The 21,183-nt window shown below is 42.1% G+C and overlaps 2 long non-coding RNA genes across 2 annotated transcripts in view; both read right to left on the bottom strand.

Annotated features, from left to right (window-relative positions):
- The window catches only part of LOC131755619 (uncharacterized), a 63,840-nt gene extending 53,000 nt beyond the window's left edge, over positions 1–10,840 (bottom strand). The window contains exons 1-2 of the long non-coding RNA XR_009335515.2: positions 10,671–10,840; positions 6,557–6,636 (exon numbers count right to left, since the gene is read on the bottom strand). This is a non-coding gene — a long non-coding RNA (uncharacterized lncRNA). The remainder of the gene's footprint in view (positions 1–6,556; positions 6,637–10,670) is intronic.
- Positions 10,841–13,412: 2,572 nt separating this feature from the next.
- LOC136791985 (uncharacterized) overlaps positions 13,413–21,183 on the bottom strand; it is a 56,151-nt gene continuing 48,380 nt past the window's right edge. Inside the window, exons 2-3 of the long non-coding RNA XR_010840158.1 lie at positions 14,736–15,033; positions 13,413–13,883 (exon numbers count right to left, since the gene is read on the bottom strand). This is a non-coding gene — a long non-coding RNA (uncharacterized lncRNA). The remainder of the gene's footprint in view (positions 13,884–14,735; positions 15,034–21,183) is intronic.

Here is a 21,183-nt window from a genome sequence, read left to right as displayed (position 1 = left end):
ACCTTATGGCCCACAGAGTCTAAGATATTTACTATCTGGCCCCTTACAGAAAAGTTGCCCATCTCTCTCTAAGATCACAGAGGGAAAGAGTAAAGAACAGGGAACATTCTGTGTGCTTCTGCATTGGACCAGGAGGAAAGAGGGTTGTTTGCCCCATTAAAGATTCTTTCACCATGGAGGAGAACCTGGAGGCCAAGTTGCTCTTGGATGCTGAGGCGTGAGATAAGCAACTCTGTCATGGGATTCTGACCCCTCTGGTTGTGCAGCCATTAAAGTAAATGATCTATGCATTTTCCGCTCCTGCACTCAAGTTGCTTGGGGCCCCCTGTTATCTTATGGTAAATAATAGACTGCAATCACACAAATGTGTAATTACATCAGCTAAACACTGAGGAGGGAAAAAGAGGCAAATGGACCCCCAGTATGTGGCACTGGGCTGTGTAACCTGTCAGACATTCCAAACTCATACCCAGGGGCAGAACTCTGGACTTGCCTTGTTGATAAAAGGATGTTCTCAAGATGAAAATTACTTGGATTGAAGGTTTTAATGCTGTCCTGTTCTTACAGTGCTCAGATTGAGTGTCAAGCAATTCTGGATCTTGGGGTAGTTGGCATTTATCCACCGAGTGTCCCACAGAGCTTCGCACCCAAGCATGCAGTGCTTCCCAGAGCTCAGAGAATGTTGCCCTACTTGGGGGAGAGAAAGGGAGGACAATGTAGGACTGTTTGCCAACAACAAGTTTGATTCATCCCTTTGTTAAAATGAATCTAAAAAGCTGCTGCATCTGTGTGTGCTGTGGAGTCAGCACAGTTGGCACTGTTTACAGCCCCATTTGTTGTGGCTGTTTCATGTGCACAGACTTGGCGAGGGGAGAGATTTCCATATTAAAGTTATCCTTCTGAGCACTTGGTGGTTGGTTCTCCAGTTACACAGTTCTTTGCCTACCATGCTCCTGGACTTGACAGACCAGCCTGGAATAATTTGGGGATGGGGTAGCATATAGGGCAGCCAGTGCCTTGAGTTGAGGATGAACAGGCATCTTGAGATGGAGGGAAAAGGCCAAAGAAGGATTCTGACACAGAGGACACGTGCTGACGTAGTTCTAACTTATAGCATGACTTTTTCCAACAAAAAGCATTCTAAAAATCCAATCTGTACCTTGGAAATCTGCTTGAATTCCAAATCCTAAAGAAAAAGAGTTCTGGAACTCTTTAGGAAGGAAGGAAGAGACGGAGGGAGGGAGGGAGGGAAGGGTGTGATGGGTTTTGATATGGCAAATTGGCTAGGGTAAACTGTAAGGACAGAAGGGAGGGCAGCAGCCATTTTGCAGCAAACACGTACCTTCTCCCAGTTATTCAGTCGAACACTAATCTAGGCACCGCTATAAAGGGATTTTGCAGATCAAATTAAAGTCCTTAATCAATTGACCTAAAATAAAATTACGTTGGTAGGCCTAACTTAACCAGTGGATGCCCTTTAAAGAGGGTGTGGGCATTCCCTGCGCCACAGACCAATAGCATCTTGGTGTTCGGCTACTCTCCCCTCACAGACACTTCCATTCCTCCCTGCCCACAACAGCTTCAGCCTATGCCTATGGGGTTCAGATTGCTCTTGATCTTCCCTCCTAGATCTGTCTGCTCATGGATTCCAGCTTCTACAATCATATAAGCCAATTCCTTGTAATATCTACTGGTTCTGCTTCTCTGGTCGAACCCAACTCATACAGAGGACAAGTTAGTCTAGCCTTGCAAATCAGGACACGACACAGGCCCATGATGTTATAAAGTCCACCAGCAAAGTTGTTCTTGATTCTCTTCCACCCCCACCTAAGGGATGTGACAGTTTTATATCTAAACCATGGCTCAGTTGGGCCACGATTTCCAATAAGGGGGTTAGTAGGGGACTACAGCAGATGCTCCAGAGTGTGTCATTCACAAAAGCCTCCAGAAGGGTCTGCTACTCTCCTCCCATACCCGGGCTGAGAATCTCTGCAGCCAAGAGCCTCTGTGAGGTGGGCAAGGGAACTTTGGTTTCTTTTCTTCCACTGATAACATGTTCACCCAAAGGTATATCCAGGTGGGAGAATGCTAGAACCTGGCAATGATGGAGCAGTCACACCACCAGATCTAGATTCAACACAAGCTTTTCTCTGTTCTCCCCACTTCCAGCACCAGAACAGGAATGGTTCGGCCCAACCAGAACATTTTTTGTTAATTTGCATACTCCTTTTCTACTCAGTAAATCATCAAGTAAGAAAACTTTTTTCCTGTATTTAGCCACCACTCCCACCTGGCCTTAGGGCAGAGTCAGAAGAGAGTACAGGTTTGCATGGCGGGGAAGGGGGCTTTGTGGCTTTCAACACTGGCCCATCCTGGGATGCTCAGGTTCCCTAGGGAAGGATGCAGAGGGCCCCTCAGTGGTGGAAGAGGATAAAGGAAGGGGAGGGTGGACAGAGATGGGAAAGAGCCCGATTTCTTTCAGCTTCCCCATCCAATTTCCAGACTCTTCACCCAGGGAGGCCTCAGAATCCAGGTGCGAGTCCCTGAGGCTAGAAACTCCTGTGTTTGATTTTATGTTTATGTCAGGCACAGAGAGATCAACAGGCCCTTGGAAACACAACTAAGGCGGTTTCTGCTTGTTGTTTACCTCACAAACGACCAAGAAGAAGTTGACCCACAAGTAGTATGTTTTTAATGATGCACTAATTTCATATCTTATGTATGAGAAGACATGGTACACACGGTTCCTATCAAAATCAATTTACCCTGTGGTTTTGCAACAGAGCCAGCAGAGGCCCTCAAGCTGAAGTGGGCATCATTGAGAAGAGCGTCTGTTCCTCTCTCAGTATCCCTGCTCATGTGGACCTCGATGGGCTGCACTTGCTGCCCAACTCAGTAATATTGCAGAAGCAATATTTCCATGTTTTCTTTATGAAGATGTTTTCTTCTCTAAAGAAAAAGAAGATAATAGTTCTTGCTGAAGATAAAGATCTTATAAAGGTTCTTTATCTTCAGCAAGAACTATTTCTGTTGGAATTAGACTATAGGACAATATCAATTTGGGAACAAACTTTTGGCTAAGACTGAAGATTCTCACTTGGCTGGATCAAGTTTTTGGAAAGTGAAAAAAATTTTAAAAAGAAAAAAGAAAGGAAACAATTCAGACAAGGCATTCCTTTGTGTTTAGCTGATTCAAAATCAACTTTATATCAAATGAGGGAAAAATAAAACTGATCATGTGAATACTATTTCTAAAAGGAGAGAGAACCTTTTTACCAATTAAAAATACATTGGTAAACATATATTTAAACACACACACACACACACACACACACACACCCTATGTTTCAGGCCTACCAAAAGCAAAAGAAGTAATACATTCACACAACTAACCTTTTGCCTCTTTCAAAACTAAAACAATTAAAATTATTAAAGAATCCTGTTAGCCTCAATGAGGTTTGTGAACTTTCCTGTAAAACAAGCTTTATGTCTGTGATTAATATAGTTCTGAACCAAAAATTGAGACACAATGTCTGACACAAAATTTGCAGGGGGAGAGAGAATAGTTCCAGGAAATCCTAGACACATGGTTGCTGTAATGACACCACATGTAGAATAGCACTAATTTTTAAAGTTCTTCAGTTATAAGAATTATATTCTATATATTCCTTACATCCCTCCTCCCCCAAAAGCCTAGAAGATTACTGGTCATGCAGCAGGGCTCAATATGCTTGGACTCTACTTTTGGGTTTATAAAATATTTTTACCTTTTTTATTTCATTTAATCATCAAAAATACCTTGACATGAAACAAAGAAGCAATTATGACTGTACCCATTTTATTGAAAGTACTATTATAAGGACCTACTATATAGCACAGGGAACCCTTCTCAATACTCTGTAATGACCTATATGGGAAAAGAATCTAAAAAGAGTAGATATATGTATATGTATAACTGACACACTTCGCTGTACAGCAGAAACTAATGCAACATTGTAAATCAACTATAATAAAATTTTTTTAAAAAAAGGAAAGTACTATTAAATTCCCCACTCTGTTTTTATAGACAAAGGGGCAAAATGCCAAGGGTCATATAAACAGTAAATGGCAGAGCTGAGACTCATAAACACTCATTGATTAATGAACTGATTGATTCAAGGAATTGCTCTTTATTACCTGTGTAATTGTCAAAGACAAGAATAGAACTGAAGGCTTAGCTGATGTGGTTAGCTGTGCATTCCCACGTAGCTCTGCAATGAGCATAATAAGCTCGAATATATCAAAATTAAAAGTTTCTGCAGCATAAAAGACAGTTGTAAAAATGAAAAGAAAAGTTGCATACTGTGAGAAAATATGCACAAAATGCATATCTGATAATGGACTGGTACCCAGAATACATAAAAAACTCTCAAACCTTAATAATAAGAAAACAAACAACCTTAATTAAAAATGGGCAAAAGATTTGAAGAAACACTTTGTCAAAGAAATATGGATGGCAAATAGGCACATAAAAAGACTCTCAAAACCATTAGTCATTAGGGAAATGTACATTAAAATCACACTGAGATACCACAATACACCTATTAGAATGTAAACAAACAAACAAAAAACTGGCATTACCTAGGGTTGGTGAAGATGCAGAGCACCTGGAACTCTCATACACTGCCAGGGGGCATAAAAAGTGGTATACCCACTTTGGAAAACTCTTCAGCAATTTCTTAGAAAGTTAAACATACATTTACCACACAACCCAGCAATACCCATTCCTAGGTATCTATCCAAGGAAATTAAAATTTATGTTCACATAAAAAACTATAAAAAATGTTTATAGCATCTTCAGTCATAATTGTCAAAAACTGGAAACAACCCAAGTAGGAGAGAGATAAATTGCAGTACATCCATACGTTGGAATACTTCTCAGCGGTAAAAAGGAACAAACTACTGATACATGCAACAACATGGATGAATCTCAAAAATAGTATTTTAAGTGAAATAAGTGAGATACAAAAGGATAAATACTGTATGATTCCACTTTTATGACATTGTTGAGAAGGAAAAGATCTGTAGGAGTGAAATCTGATCAGTGGTTTCCAGGGAGTATGGTGGAGGGACAGAATTAATTATAAAGGGGCATGATGGAACTTTTTCTGGGGGTGTGGAAATATTCTATAACTTTAGTTTGGTACAGTTACATGAGTGTATATGCTTTTCAAAATTTATAGAACTATACACTTAAAATGGGTGACTTTTATTGTATGTAGATGATACCTCAATAAACCTTACTTTTTAAAACAGTGAGAAAGAAAATAGACTTGCACCAAAAAACAAACAAATATAAAGAAACCCAAAATACAAAGTCATATGAGGTGACAAGTCAGTTTAATACTAGTTGATGTCTATAAGATACAAGGAAGGTAAATACCTGGTTCTTCGTATGATTTTGATCATATTTATATAATAAATTTTCATATATTTGGAAGAAAACCAACGGTGCTTAACTGGGTTATCAACAAGAAAGATACTTATATAGATGCCAGAGAAGGCAATTTAGGATATAAACTATTCCCCATATATAGTGGGCTGAATGGAGGCCCCAAAAGATAAGTCCACGTCCTAATCCTCGGAACCTATGAATGTTACCTTATATGGCAAAAGTATGATTATTACCTTACATGGCAGAAGGTGTCTTTAAGTTAAGGATCTTGAGAGGAGGATTATTTGGGTCTGCCTTAAACACAATCCCATGTACCTTTATAAGGAGGAAACTGTGACACACACAGAGGAGAAGGCCATGTGAAGATAGAGGCAGAGGCTGGAGTGATGCAGCCACAAGCCCAAAACTGCTGGCAACCACCAGAAGCTGTAAGAGGCAAGGAAGGGGGTTCTCCCCTAGAGCCCCTAGAAGGAGCACAGCCCTGTCACCTTGATTTCAGCTCAGTGAAACTGATCTTCGACTCTGGCCTCCAGAATTACTAGAGAATAAATTTCTGTTGCTTCAAGTCACCAGGTTTACTGGTAAATTTGTTACAGCAGCTATAGGAAATGAATGTTTGTACATTATAGGTATATGTTTGTATATATGTATGTATATACATATATATATGTATATACATATACATATATGTATAATGTTTGCACATTATAATGATATGCAATACAAGGACATGAGTATACATGCTTAATTCGACCACAGGAAGTAGGCCCTATGTGAATTTTTCTTGGATTGTACTGACCAAGGTATCATGTTGCTTGGATTGTTTCCCTACCTCTCAACATCACAAGTGGTGGTGGGCCTGCCCAGAGGAAGAAGCAGAACCACAGCAACTGCAGTAGAGGCTGCTCCTTGCCGACCCAGTAGCCACTCTCCCCTCTTCCTTAGTAACAGGCACCTACACAGTTAGACTCTTCAACGCGCTCAGCAGACAAGCTACATTTCCAAACATCCCTTCTAGATACAGGTGGCCAATGAGATTTAAGTAGAAGTTACTGGGGAAAGCTGCAGAGAAAGGTCTCCAAAAGAAGTTGATTCAAATGGGATGCAATTGACTTTACTCACCTCCTTTCCTTCTTCCTGATGTCTACAAGGCAGAAGTGATGGACAGAGCTCCAGCAGCCATCTCTTGACAGTGAGGTGACCTTGAACAAAGAAGGCATGCACTAAGGATAGAGTAGCAAGAAAGACAGAAGGAGCCTGGGTTCCTAAGGACCATGGAGCTGCTGTACTAGTTCTGAGCTGCTTGCTTCTGTTTCACATGAAAGGAAACACAAAAGGGCTTTATTTTGTTAAAGCCATTGTTATTTTGAGTCTCTATTAATAGAAGTCAAAAGCAATTCCAAACTGATTTCAGGATCTAATTAACTTTATTAAATAATACTGAAAACTAGAAAGTTAAAAATGAAAAGTTGTGAATATCTGGATTTCTCCTCTGCTTTAGTTTTCTTGAGAACAAATGTGCTGATCTCATAGAAGATTCCTATTATTTTAATGCTAATCGTTGCTTTTTTTTTTTTTTTTCAGTTAAACTGAAAATGAATAGAAATGTACAAGTTAGTTATAAGTCACATCACTCTATGTCCTCAAAACTGCATGAAAAGAGTACCCAGCCCTGTCACTTCTTCCAAATCAGGAAAAAGATACCTTAGCAGCCAAATTACTAACTCCCCCCATCTTCTTATATTAGTACCCAGTGTACTCAAAGAGCATCAGAACACTTCCTTACTAAAGTATGTAATTTTGCATTTTGTAGGGGCTGGCTAACTTATTTGGATTCTAAAGAATTCAGACGATTTTCTCCTGATCACTAAAAACACAATTAAATCTACAAAACGGGTACAAAGATGCAAATTCTAAAATCTTAAAAAAAAAAAAAAAAAGTAAACTCTCAGATGAGGGGAATGAATAGGGACAATTGCTGAGCGAAGTGCTTAAAAGCAGATTTATAAAAGAATACCTAGAATAAATGATAAAAATGAGAATAAGAATAAAAGAACCTCCTGAGGTTATAAAATGTAAGAGGACCAGCAGCCGGTGGGCCTGAACCTTCTCAGCCTCACTTCTGTTTACAAGAGCCCCATTCACACCACCTTACAAATCCTCCATTCACACCACCTCACAGGCTGTCCTGGGGAAGCAGTTTGGGGAAAGCAAGGAATATAAACAGAAGGCATAGTAAACAATATCACAAGTCCTGCCAGGTACAGGACATAAGGCAAAACAGTCCGTCTACACCGGGCTCCTAATCTAATTTTACCCTCGTTTGCGTTTCCTTCACCCCCATGTTTCCTAAAAGGGAGGTTTAAACCAGTTCAGGGGAAATCAAAACTGAGATGTTCTTGTTGGGTGCACTTCCTGGTGAAAGGAAGCCACTGTATACACACAGGGTGACACTCCAGGGAGCACTGTGCAGGGAGCCACCCTAAGGACACTTCCCAAACAACTGTAACCATAAATGTGTCTGTTCAGCTTATGCCACTGGGTAACAGAACTGAGAGGGATGGGGAGTCACTTCAACTACACTTTCATTTCTGCTGGGGAACATTATTACACACATCTGACTCTGCCAAATCTGGTAGCAGTCACACAGGGGTCCACTCAAACCACCCTTTTTTCTTCCCTCTACCACAGCACATGTTCCAATACTGAAGTTAAACATGCCACTGTGGCTAATTCTACCATGATGGAGCAAGAGACTGAAAATGAAATTGAAAGTTTATTCAACAATTTACATGAAATCTAGTTATGGGGGAGGGAGGCTGAGAAGACACATACAGACACATACAAACAGACACACACACACACACACATACACACACGGGTTGAGTAACCAATGATTGATTGACTATATTCATTTGTTTCCCTTTGTGAATTCAGTGAAATGAGTTTATGGGAATAAACAAAGTATAAATCATGCATTTTAATTCTACAAATGTTAATTAATGTTTAAATGTATAACTTTATTCTAATTTGAGTCAGCTTACACTTACACATATAATCAAATATTAACTTAACTTAATTATCAAAAAAAGATAATTAAAACAAACTGTTAAGAGACCATGGAGGAAGAGGCGCTTTCATATTGCAGATGGGAGTATGAAATGTTACAATCTCTACAAAGGGGAATTTGGAATTCTAGATGAATTTACCATTTAGACCTGAAAAAATCCACTTCTAGGAATATATCTTGAAAATACACCTGTATCCATGAGAAACAGCATATGCATAAGTGTATTAATTATCTATTGCTGCATCACAAATACACTTACCAATTGTCTCAGTTTGTCTAGGACTGTGGCTTTTACTGAAACTCATAACTTTCAGTGCTCAAACTAGAACAGCCCCAGGCAAACACAGACGGTTGGTCATTCTAATAACAAATTGTCCTAAAATTTAGAAAATATATTCAGTAAGCTTGACAGAGGTCTTGGCAATGATTTTTTTCTTTCTGACACCAAAAGCAAAAACAAACAAGTGGAAGTACATCAAACTAAAAAGCTTCTGCACAGCAAAGGAAATCAATAAAATGAAAAGACAATATACTGAATAGGAGAAAATATTTGCAAATTATGTATCTGATAAGGGGTTAAAATGCAGAATATATAAGGAATTCACACAATGCAACAGCAAAAAAAGCAACCAATCCAATTTTTAAAATAGGCAGAAGATCCAAATAGATATTCTTCCAAAGAAGACATACAGATGACCAACAGGTACATGAAAAGATGCTCAACATCACTAATCATCAGGGAAATGCAAATCAAAACCACAATGAGATATCTATCACCGCACACCTGTTAAAATGGCTATTATTAAAAGGACAAGAAATAACAAGTAGAAAAAAGGGAGGGTGTAGAAAAAAGGGAACCCTTTTGCACTCTTCATGGGAATATAAACTGGTGCAGCCACTATGGAGAACAGTATGGAGATTCCTCAAAAAATTAACCTAGCAATTCCACTTCTGGGTATTTATCCTAAGAAACCAAAAACATTAACTTGAAAAGATATATGCACCCCCATGTTCACTGCAGCATTATTTAAAATAGCCAAGATACAGGAAACAACCTAAGTGTCCACCAGTGGATGAATGGGTAAAGAAAATGTGATACACACACACACATACACACACACACACACACATATGTATATACACAGAGGAATATTATTCAGCCATAAAAAAGAATAAATTTTTGCTATTTGCAACAATATGGATGGACCTCAAGGGCATTATGCTATTTCTATGTGAAATAAGTCAGACAGAAAAAAACAAATACCATATGACCTCACTTATGCATAGAATCTAAAAAACAAACAAAAACCAAGCTCATAGATACAGAAAACAGTTTGGTGGTTGCCAGAGGTGGAAGAATGGGGGGAGGGGAGAAATGGGTGAAGGGGGCTAAAATATACGAACTTCTAGTTATAAAAATATGTGATGAGGGGCTTCTCTGGTGGCGCAGTGGTTGAGAGTCCGCCTGCTGATGCAGGGGACACGGGTTTGTGCCCCAGTCCGGGAAGGTCCCACAGGCCGTGGAGCGGCTGGGCCCGTGAGCCATGGCCGCTGAGCCTGCGCGTCCGGAGCCTGTGCTCCGCAACGGGAGAGGCCACAACAGTGAGAGGCCCGCGTACCGCAAAAAAAAAAAAAAAAAAAAAAAAAATGTGATGGGGATGTAATGTTCAGCATGGTAACTATAGTCAATAATACTGTATTTCATATTTGAAAGTTGCCAAGAGAATAGTTGTCATTACAAGAACAAAACTTGTAACTATGTGTGGTGATGGATATTAACTAGACTCATTGTGGTTATTATTTGGCAATGTATACAAATACCAAATCATTATGTTGTACACCTGAAACTATTATAACGTTATATGTTAATTACATTTCAATTCTAAAACAAAGTTTAAAAAAACAGAACTTAAAATGCTAAAACGAGAACAGTCCCAGGCAAACCGGGACTGTCTGTCATCCTAGTAACAAAATGCACTAAAATTTAGCACCTTAAAACAATACATGTTTATTTATCTCACAACTTCTGTGAGTCAGGAATCCAGGCAAGGCTCAGCTGAACTTGTGTTCACAGCCTCTGACAGGGCTGCATTCAAGCGTCAAAGAGGGCTAAGGGCTTCATCTGAAGGCTCAACCATGGGAGGATCTGTGTCCAAGCTTACTTACGTGATCGTTGGCAGCACTCAGTTCCGTTGGGCTGTTGGAATGCAGGCTTCGGTTATTTGGTGGCTGCGGATGGGAGGTCACCCTTAGTTCCTTGCCATGTGGGCCTCTCCAACATAGCAACTTGCTTCATTAAAGCCAAAAGAGAGAATTTTCTAGCAAGGCAGAAGTCACATTTCCTGTAACCTAGTTACAGAAGTGATGGCCGTTCAATACTGCTGTCTTCTTTGGTTAGAGGTTAAGTTATGCAAGGGGAGTAGCTTACACAATGCCAGGAGATAGGACTCACCTGGGGCCAGCAAAGACTGACCCTCGGCCTAGACACATCAGAACACAACTGTGTTCTATTTCAAATCCTCTCAACTCCCACGTTACTCGAGCTACCAGTGCAACAAATCCCCAAGTCTTGATTAGCTTTACACAGGTGCAACCTGACAGTGCTTTGCTTCGAGCCTGTGCTGATGTCTGATACAGATCATAGTATTCTGAGGGGTAATATAGATGGACAGAAGTACAGTGTTTCTTGAATTTTATTTAAAAGAAGAAAAAAAAAAAAAACTTAAGAGCTACAGAGCAGAAAGCTGAAGTTGGATGCTACAATGGAAAAATCATGGCCCTCCACCTGGATTCCCAGGTAAGTTTGTTCATAGACTCAGAGCCCATTGATTGAAGGGGAGACTGGGTCTCCTCGAAGAAGAGCCCTGCAAGTCCATTACAAGTATAAACGATAAACGTTCCCTCAATCTCTCCCCAAAGTGACCTATGGACACTTACCAGAATAACTGTGTACTGGAGAAAGGCACATACAGAGTTGTTTCGACCTTACACTGCTACCAAGAAATCATAAATGCCATTTGCTACTATTTTTCTGGTTAGAGGAGAAAGTACAGAGGACAGGTAATAAAGGAAATTCTCACCCTGCTCCATGTCATAGTGAAACCACTAGTTACTTCTCCAGTTATTGAGTTTATAATTGGGATAGGTAAACTTAGAAAATGGAAACCCTTCACATTAGTTCCCTGAATTTTGAAGCTAGAGCCTTTATAGTAAGAACTGTCATGTAGAAGGCCAGTGTGATTTTTATAGTTCTAACAGCTTTGGGCGATAGGTATATGCAAAGCAAAATTACACCCATATTCTTCTTGGGCATCATTTGAGGGGGGGTTTAAAAGTCCTGAAGGCAGAATGTGCCCTATGGGTGTGATGTGAGACTCACTGGGCACCCTAAGTATGCCCTCCACCCCCACCAGTCTACTTTTGTAAAAGGTAATTACCCCTGAGGGGAGTAACACACTAACAGGAAGTCGGCTATACCTTCTATATCACCCACCAGAGGATCTTCCTAGCCCCAACTAGACACTCACACGATAATCATAGGCCACAACTGATCTACTCAGAACAATGTAGGGCAGGACCACAGGTCACCAGCAGGGCAGCACCAGGGGTCTGAGTCACGGAAAGTCTGTATATCAACCTGCACAGCCATTCAGCACTAGCTTCTGCTCAGATAACAAGGGATTAGAGCCACACTGGGTAGGTGTGAGAGCTAACCTGGCTTAATATCCTCACTCCCCAAAGGAACCGGTATCTCCTATAACAACTTCCTAGACAGGATTTCATGTCCCCCAGGGGACACCCCGTTATAAAAGTCACCACACCCAGGGCGGCCTAAAGAATGGTGTCCTTAACAGGAATGTATGGTCCTTGATAGCTCCTCCCAGCCCAAATACAACTGACCAGAAAGGGGTTATTTTATTGCCAGCAATGTTGCTTGGAAATAGTTTACATTTTACCCTTAAGAGGTTGCCAGAATAACAGAGCTGTACAGTTACCCAAAGGTCAAGTCCTCATGCAGAAGAGAAAGGCTTATTTACCCTCAGCCACCCTGGGTAAAGACCAGAGCCTACAGATTGTGCTCTTCTCTAGGAAGGAGCTACTAGAGCTGCAGGAGTGTTCCAGCATCTTTGGGGAGCTGCATGGAAAGACATGGGTGGAAGGAGGGGAATTCCTGAACCAGCTTTATCTCCTCGCTTTGTTTTTCTGAAACAAGCCCTACTTGAAGTATGAGGCTGACATGTTTGTTTGTTTGTTTCAAATCAGGGGGGCTATGGTGGCAACAACCCAGACAAATCTTAGGGCTTCATCTGACAACACAGACTGAGGTGCTTGGGACTATTAGGGCAAAATGTTAACTTAATAGACGTCCTACAAACAGAAATTCGGGAGATGGACGATGGTGAGAGTTGCACAACAACGTGAATGTACTTAGTGCCACCGAACTGTACAGTTAAACATGGTTAAATTTTTTAAAAAATAAAAATAAAAAAAAGCAGAACGTAAATGCCGCCCACTCTCCTCCACTGCACCCTTCAGATCAGGCAGGACAGTCTTACCCAGGGTCCAGAAAGTTCCCTATTAGCTACCTATTAGGCTCGCCCTGGGGGGTTACTCTGGAGAAGCTCTCCTGAGCCCCTGAAAGCTATACTGCCTCCCAGGTAAGCCTGCAGGCCTTCAACACAGGTCCTGGGTTGGCAGGGACCCCTCACCTAAAAGCTTTCCTCTCTCAGGCCCCTGAGCCCTTAGGCCCCTTCAACTCTCTGCTCCCTTCCAGAGGGCACCCTCTTTTCCTCTCCTATGTTTTGTCATTTGGCTCCACTCCACGTCCCCTGGGATGGAGCTGAAGCGAGTTTAGGGTGCACATGGATGAAAGGAAGAATGAAGGTGGAGTGTTCATTTCCCCAGTGATCAAACTGTTTTCCTAGTGAGAGTGGATGCCTCAGTACCAATCTTCTCTTCTATTTTGCTGAAAGGATCTCTGACTCTTTCCTCCCCCTCTGAGTTATGTTAAGAACAGGTCGTCTTCTCTCCTCTTAGTTTGATGGGTGCCATCCCCCAGGAGATGAGACGCAAGGAACTCTTTCTGCATATAAATACTTCCAATTTTACAGAAGCCTGCCTTGTTTGTTCCAAGAAACTGAATGTCTGTGGAAAATGGTTTGCCCTGAAAGACCTCACCTCTTCCCAAGGATGTGCAGCAGGCGAACTCTTCAGGGCCTCCCCCGTCCTCCTTATGGCCAGACTCTCCCCTTGCAGCTTGTGGGCTGGCACCAGCCCAATGGAGAAAACTCGGTTCTTTTCTCCCTCAGCAAGTCCAATATGCTCCTTTAATGAGTCTAGTGGTGCTATGGTCCACTGTCCAGAGAGCCAGGAACAGGCCTGGTGGGGGCAGGGAGGGAGGGGTGGGTGAGGACTGATGAGCCGGCATCTGTGAATCAAGGTGAGCTATGCAATGATTCCTTAATGAATTTGTTTAAGGGGGGGGGGAGATGAAATATTGGTCAGTCTGAGAGGACAGAGGGGGAGAACTAGGGAAAGAGAGCAGATGTTGTAAAAGATACTCTTTCATGTTTCCTGTGCACCAGAAATCTGCAGATGTATGTTGGCAGGGCTACAGTCAGAGAACAGAGGGAGGCTGGAGTTTACACATCTGGAAATCATTTGGCAGGGGGCAGAGTTCAAACACTTTCTGCTTCAGCCGCTCGCAGACCTTCCTTGCTGCGCAGGCTGTGGCTGAGTGAGGGGCTGACATTCAAAGACTCCCTCCGGCCTCACTCCAGGGGAAGCCCTACCTAAGCCGGTGGGTTTGCCTCTGTATCGGTTCAGTCACGTAGAAAAGTTGAAAGGCTGACAAAGAGAGAGAACGGGATGGGGGAAGGACAGGAGCGAAGCAGAGAATTCACCACAACTGAGAGAAGGCTGGCTGGAAATCAAGAAACAAAATGTACTTGGACCAGATCCAGTGCATGAGTTAACTTGAGAGCAAAGAACACCATTCAGTGGAGGAAAAAAAAAAAAAAAAGGCCGCCTCTGCTGCACAGTAACACCCAGGGATCATGCTCACACCACAGTTCCTTTTCTCAGAAATCCCTGTACATTTTGCCTTCATTGATTTCAGGAATGCGGAGGACCCCCTTGATCCTGAGGGAATTACTCCCTTTGGAAGGATTTATGGGGTTCTGCAAAGAGAGAGAGCAAGGTCTCTGAGGGCCCGGTCATCACCCCACTGACCTGCAGCCTCTGCTGCCACTGTGAGACGGGGCCCCTCCCAGAAGGGGGCAAGGTCAGCTCGGGTGTTTAGCTTCCCTCTGAGGGGAAGCACATCTCGGGGGAACTTGTGTCCCAGCTCAAAGTTCCTGCCATGCTCAACCCTGTAGACATATTGGCTGCAGCTGCTGGCAGGCTAGGCTTCGGGCTCCATGTGGCCTGTGCAGGAGGTGAACTCACAGGGAGTGTCTTGAGTTAAAGGTACTGGGGCTCACCCAGGCCGGTTAATGTGGCCCAGGACCTCAGAAGGATCTGAGTTCACCTGGGGAGAGAACAGAGCACATGAAAAGATGAGTAACAAAATACAGCCAAATGGAATAAATGTCAAGTGTGAGCTAAAACATGCTCAGATGGATCTCCTCATAATCCCCATCAACCAAAACCTGTTTAACTTCCTGTCCCCTCTACGTTAATGGATATCTCTGCCATCCTGTGGTTGCCCAAGGAGAAACATTCATTTCTCCCCCGCAACTTATGTCCAATTTGGCCACAGGTCCCCTTGATCTTACGCCTTCACATCTACTGAATGTCTGTCACCCTCAGCATCTCTAGCCTGAATCGCTGCAGCAGCCTCTGAATCAGTCTCCTTGCTGCCAATCTTGTCCCTTGAGTCCATTCTCTGAGCTATCTTTCTGAAAAGTAAATCTGAGTGTGTCATGGCTCTAAATGGTTCAATGGTTCTCCACAGCTTTCAGGATAAGCTCAACCTCCTAACCATGACACACAAAATCGTCACGATCTGGCTTTTGTCCACTTTCCAAACCTCATCTTCAGTGGTGCGCTGGTAAATGTTTAACAACCGGGCCTCCAGACACACCGTGTGTCATCTTATACGACACACTCCCCCTGAACAATGAACTTCTTCCAGCTTCCTGGCCATGCCCGAATCTCTCCCTCACCTGGGCCTCTGCACATCTTTCTTTCTCTCTCTGCCCAGAAAGACCTTCTTTCTGCCTCCCCCACAACTAAGTCATCCTTCCAGATCTAGCTCCACCAGAGAGTCAGCCCTTAGCAAGCTGAGTGGCTACCAAATGCTGCCTTGTAGTTGTGTGATGGCAGGGCTGCTGCTGTAGCCAGGCACCTTTGAGAACAGGCATCACTTTTATCTTTGTATCCACACTGCCTGCCGTACTTCCTAGCACATGTGTAGGTTTTCAGTAATCATTGAATTAAAGAACAAACAGTGCTGGTTTTTAATATACTACTTACATTCTACCCTCTTGTAAAAAGATTCAAGGTTGTGAATGAGTGCTATAAGCCTTTCCACAGACACAGAGCTCTGGGAAGTACTGAAGTCAGAGTAGCCAGAGAAGACTTCTTGGAGTAGATTTGCCGAAATTAGCAAATTAAAATACAGGATGCCCAGTAAAATGTGAATTTTAGATAAGCAATGATTTTTTTTTAATTTTAAGTATGTCCCATGCAATATTTGAGAAATACTTATAGTAAACAAGTATTTGTTTATCTGAAAAGCATATTGAACTGGGCATCCTGTATTTTATCTGGCAAGCCTATCTTTGAGGAGGCTGCATTTGAGCAAAAGCCTGATGGATGAGTCAGATTCAGAGAAGGCAGGAGAAGGGGGACTGGTTTTTCTCACTGGAGACTGGTGGGAGGGGCGATAAGCAAAGTGCACGGAGAATGGGGCCTGCAAGGAATTTTCAGATTGGTCTTGTTAGAGCCCAAGATTTGTGCTCACCAAAGATGAGAAGCCGAAAAGGAGGAGAACGTTGAAATTGAAATGGAAATGGAAGTGATCAGAGAGAAGAGTACTGCCATTATTCAGACATTTGTTCGGTTTACAAGTCCTGAACTGGCCCAGAGGCAACTGGAAGAGAGGACAAGAAGAAAGGGCAGATTTCTAAAGGTGTTGGAGGACGGGAAGGTGATCTAAGAAATCCACGAAGACTTAAGACTCAAGAGGAGAGGCCAGATTAGAAGGGGCAGGCAGAGGAGGATGAGTTTCATTTAGACCAAATGACATTGATATGAAAGTAGGACCCTCCAAGGAGAAATGTACAGCTAAGTAGGAGACGGGGTGCTAGGGCCTGGCCATGACAGTGATCAGTGACGGTGGAGTGTCACTACATACGTGACAGGAATGGTTTGCAAGGGCTCTCAGTCACTTACATGGTCTACATACATGACAGAGGAATGGGACTATCCTCACACATACCAGAGGCAGTGTGATGGATCACTAACATGCTCGTGTGTTCAATGACTCATCCTCATTCCAGGGATTCTCAAGAGTCCACCAGGCCACTGGGGAGATGTCTCACTCTTCTGTTCCTTGAAGGAACGATGGATGCAGTTCACTATAAGACATTCATAATATGGAAAAGGGCATTTTCCCAGTAAGTTACCTAAATGTATTGTAAAGGCCAAATTTAATATACTTCAAATACGTGCCTAATTGGAGCAAATTTGCTTATCTAGGTGAAATTGGCAGAGGTACAGTCTGTGGATAGGAAAATACTTTGAAAATTATACTGCACTATACAAATTTAAGAATATTTTTACAAACTGCATATCTAAGAGATAACTGAAAATAATCACCCAGATATCCAAAATTATGTTTGTGTATTGCCAGATGTCTGGCTATTTCAAGAAAATCGAATTCAGCCTTATGCCCCTTCACTCCCTATGCTCCTCTTGGCTTCCCTTTTTCATAGCACTTATCACTATCTATCATACCCTGTAAGGAATACCTTATTTTGTGTTTTCCCTGACTACCCACAAGACTATCAGCCTTGAGGGCAAGAATTTAGATCTGTTTTTTTCGTGGCTATACCTCGTGCTCCAAGCAAAGCTTATTTCTGATTGAATTAACTTTAGTTTTCAAAGGGATGTCTGAGCTTGCATAAATATATCTTGGTAGCTAGGAAATATCCTGAAAGACAAATATGAAGAAATCTCCAAATCACAATATCCATTGACCTATAACTGGGCATCAAACGGTCATGCAGGCCCATTAGGAGACATTGACCATGTAAACTTGATTGTCCTAAAAATAAGACATGTGTAGGCCAATGCCTGAGTTATTCCTGGTAGAGGACACTATAGGCATCTCAGGTGACCCATGAGAGTTAATTTCCCTCCCTGAGTATGGACCTTGCTAAGCTCAACTGTTTGATAGCTCTTATGTCCCTAGAGGTCTCAGATCCTCATCCCACCCCTGCTGAGGATTGACTCAACAGAGGCACCATGCAGACTGTGCTTTTCCCATCTTCCTAGGATATTGTGTTTGTCTCAAGCATGAGAGCCACATTTGAATTCCAATTCCAGAGCTCAGCATGTCTATTTGAGCCTATGGTTCTTTTTGCACAGTTCATTCCCCTGTTGTCTGTAGCAATCCTAATGGTCTTAGAGAGATAACTGGACACCGCCTTGCACATGGTGTTCAAATGCAAGAAACAGGATCCCTACTCAGCTTCCCAGCATGAACTGGCATCCCTGATGTAGACAAACACAAAAAGAACCACATTGCAGCTAAGGCTCAGATGAGCCTTGAAAGGCCTCCAGCTGCACCCTTAAACCCAGCCTGTGTGTGTTCTGGTTAAATAATGGAACAGACTGGCAAGTCTCAGAGAACCCAGGCTGAAGTCCAGAAGGCTGTCATATCTGTGTGTGCTTGGCCTCCCTGGGAGGCAGGAGGACAAGGGGGAGAAAGACTCAGTAGCAAGATGCTAAGGGAGATGGAACTGTCCCAGTTAAGAAAGACCCTACTAAATAGCTGAATCCTTCTTGGAGTCTGGTTTCAAGGAGATGGATAGAAATTAGCAGTGAGAGGTGGGCCACAGGCCCATAGAGGGCAAACTGGAGAAACTGAAAAAGTCACGGACGGTGGTGCCTGAATCCCAACAGGTCATTGTGAGGAAACCTCACGTACCTCTCACCACTCCCTCCATCTACTCCTCTGTCTCCTCTCATTGTGTCAATCACCTGGCCCCCCACAAAGAACCAGAGAGGAGGCTCCCCTGGCTGTCTCTTTCTACCTTGTGGGACTGTCTCCTGCAAGCCCTCCTCTTCCTCTGTAAAGCCACCAGCTCCACAGAGCCTATCAACCCTTTCTCTTTTCCACTCCTTTCCTCAGTCGATTCATCACAGTGTTCCTCTGGCCTCCTAATTACTGCCAGACATGAAGCTGATGGGTCGGCCTTTATAGACACTATTACTGCCAGATCCTCTTCCCTTCACTGTCTGCAAGCCTGTCTCTATTTAAGCCCTAATCCCTTTTGCCATTTTTGACCTAGTTCCCCTTATTTTATATTTTTCCATATTAAGTTAAATAAGCCACTTGTCAGCCTGCATATATCTTCCTGGATCCAGCTCTTCTTTTGTGACTTAAATGAATGCCTAACGGGAAAAAAATTGCACTGGTCAGTTCCAGGGATTTATTCACTTTCTTAACTTCCAGCTTAAAGGACTAGATGGAAAGTCCCTTTAAAAATGCTGGTTACCACCTAGAGGGGTGGAATAGGGAGGGTGGGAGGGAGGGAGACGCAAGAGGGAGGAGATATGGGGATATATGTATATGTGTGGCTGATTCACTTTGCTATAAAGCAGAAACTAACACACCATTGTAAGGCAATTATACTCCAATAAAGATGTTAAATTAATTAATTAATTAAAATGCTGGTGATATTCCTTAACTAGGCAAAGAGGGGCTGTAACTCATTACCATCCTACTTTCTGCAACCTTCAGATGGACGAATATGTTTAAATATATCAAAAATATATAACAAGTGTGGACAAAGCACTCAAAACTGGGAAATCTACCCATTCCTGGATGAAAAACTGACAGCAGTTGATGAATGTGTTTCACAGATAAGGAGAAAGAAGAAGAAACTGAGCCAGAGAAAAAAAGGAGAGTAAGGAATCAAGAGTCCAACAACAGACACTCAGCTGAGGCATAATTAATCCTCCCTCCTCATCTTAAGCCCCAGATAACTGTATGTGTAACCGAACAAAAGCCAAAGAGGCACCAGTTTAGAAAATATTATTTCTTGAAACATGCATGACATGACCAGGGGTCTGAACAAAGACACCGGTCGTGATAAAGAACCCAAAGACTGGCATCTCACCCTCTTCCTGACAAATTTCATAAGGAATTACATGCACTGTGTTTGTACCACAAACTCTTTGCACCAAACCAAACTTTTCAAGGCTCTCTTTATTGCTTGAATATGCCCTATCTTGCTTGTCCATCACTTATGGAAACATAAAGACTACTCAGTGGTGTTTTCATGTGCCATTCTTAGTCTGTTTTTCTCCTCCAAAATCAAGTAGTTTCACAGCTAACCAACTGAAACTGTAGAGCACATGGAATTCTCAGGGATTACACCCAGAAATAGTAATGTCCAGGTGGTTTTATAATCTTGGCAAGGTGTGGTGACTGCCTTGCCCTGGCTGGTGGCAACCTGCATTGCAAAATACAGAGATGATGACAGGGACAGGTGAAAAATAAGAAATAAACTTTATTGGTTTTGACCCTCCAAGAAGAGGAGCTGATGCTTATTTTTTCAATTCTCATTGAATTGTAGAATCAATCTTTTCTATTTTGAAAGAGCAGTTTTCATTACTGATAAAATATCAACAGTAAAAAATAAATAACATTAACTCTGACAAATCACGTGCTCAACAAGGTCCTCCCTGTCCATTCAGTTTAAAGTAGACTCCGTCACTCTCTTATCACAGCCTCCTATTTTTCTAAAAACATTATCATGAAATGTTAACTTATGTATAGTGTGTATCTTCTCCCCTCCATTTGTCTCCCCATATCCCCACCTTGAAGGCAAAGTTTCAGAAGAGTCATAATTTCTGCCTTGAACATTATTGAATCTCTATGGACTAGATGAGTACCTGAAACAGAGCAGGTGCTCAATAAAAATCTGTGAAATGAATGAATAAATGAACAAACTCAGGCTTTGTGAGTCATGGTGAACAGTTTGGTGCAAACAGCAGGCATTTTATAACCAGGCAGACCTATGTTTGATTCTCAGTCTCAGTCCTTATTTAATTTGAGCCCTTGGGAAAAATACTCAAAGTCTTAGAATATTGCTTTCTTTAGTCATAAAAATGGGGTGATTAGTTACTACTTCATAGGATTGGTTTGAGAATTAAATGAGAAAACATGCATAAAGCGCTAGCATAATTTCTGGTATACAAAACTCAAGATAATGTTATAGCTCTTTGCCTATTCCTGAGCTATTTTCACTCACCGACTAGTACCTTTACCTATGTTACAACTGGGGAGATATGGAATTTAGTGCTCTGAGAGCCTCAATGTTAAACAAAACTTTCAAATTCGGTAAAACAAACACACAAAAGAAAGAAAGAAAGAAAGAAAGTGCTACCATCTGGGATGGGTCTTTGTTTCAATTAGTTTTCTGAAATTCCGAAGGAATACAGA

The sequence above is a fragment of the Kogia breviceps genome, chromosome 4, assembly GCF_026419965.1.
Source record: "Kogia breviceps isolate mKogBre1 chromosome 4, mKogBre1 haplotype 1, whole genome shotgun sequence".
Classification (NCBI taxonomy): Eukaryota; Metazoa; Chordata; class Mammalia; order Artiodactyla; family Physeteridae; genus Kogia; species Kogia breviceps.
This window is presented reverse-complemented; position numbering and strand designations above follow the sequence as displayed.